Here is a 1,258-nt window from a genome sequence, read left to right as displayed (position 1 = left end):
TTTATATGTTTCTGCTTTTAATTCTAATTATGTCAGTGTCGGTCCTCCATACTGCAGAACATGAAGAGGTAGTTCAGTGACTGAATCAGGTGTGTTGGAGCAGGAAACATGTAAAACATGTAGGGCTGCGGCCCTCCAGGACCAGGATTGCCCACCTCTGGTCTGGAGGGAGAAGGGCAGGTGCTCGAGCACCACCTGACGTCTATCTGTGCACGTCCCTGGACCAAACGTCTGCAGAGAGTGAAAACTGCTGAGAAGATCACAGGGGCTTCACTGCCCTCTCTGCAGAGCATCTACCACTGCAGGGTCCACAGGAGAGGAGCCTCAACCATTAAAGACCCAACACAGCCCCAGCATGGACTGTTCACATCTCTGGTTAGCAGTGTCAAATGCAGAACCTCCAGATTTAATAACTCATTTTCCCCAAGTGCCATCAGACTTCTAAACAGCTGAATGTGACTATTAATCCCACACGTGCACGTCAGACTGTTACCTGTTACAGATCTGACGAGGGTAATCCGTGATGAAATCCAGCACGATCTGGGACCAAGGGCGAGTCAGGGTAGGCAGAGGTTGGAGGAGTCCAGCAGGGGGTTGGTTTCAGCTTTACTATCGGCACAAACAAGGCAGGCTGCAAGAAACCCCTTCATATCATTATTCATTAAAGGCCACAAAAAGCATGTCTTGGAGAAAGAGAGCATACGATTGGTACCAGCAGGCCTGTCCAGGATTTAGCCTCTTGGCATTTTGATTGTAAAAGAGGTTCTTTGTGTTTGTATTATACGTTGTAATGCTTTTACTGTGATTATTTTCCTGTTTTCTTTGTATTTACTCCTTCTGTTCAACATCAGTTCTACAGATAAAAAAAAAACTTACTTTATTTTCTCATTTTTCGAGCAGTAACACATATTTTACAATTTTAGGATGGATTATATGACATACCTAAATTTCTCAATTTTCCAAGAGTATGTATTTACCTGGTGCACTACCATTTGTCTAGGAAAAATTGCAACACGATTCAACAAATACAGTCATAATGTGACAAAAGCAGACGAAAATCCTGCATGTTATTTTCAGCAGTAAATGTAAATATATGACATCATAAATTTTGAAATCAGGTCAAAGTTACTTAAAAACAAGAGAGCTGCAGCTGTTTTAACAAGTTCATTTCTATTGTTTTAGGGCAAATTATGTCATTTTATTGCGGGGGGTTATATTGACTGGATCAAATTATTATTGTGGGGTGGAGTCATAAGCC

The sequence above is a fragment of the Austrofundulus limnaeus genome, unplaced genomic scaffold (assembly GCF_001266775.1).
Source record: "Austrofundulus limnaeus strain Quisiro unplaced genomic scaffold, Austrofundulus_limnaeus-1.0 Scaffold27, whole genome shotgun sequence".
Classification (NCBI taxonomy): domain Eukaryota; kingdom Metazoa; phylum Chordata; class Actinopteri; order Cyprinodontiformes; family Rivulidae; genus Austrofundulus; species Austrofundulus limnaeus.
Note: the sequence above shows the minus strand (reverse complement) of the source record.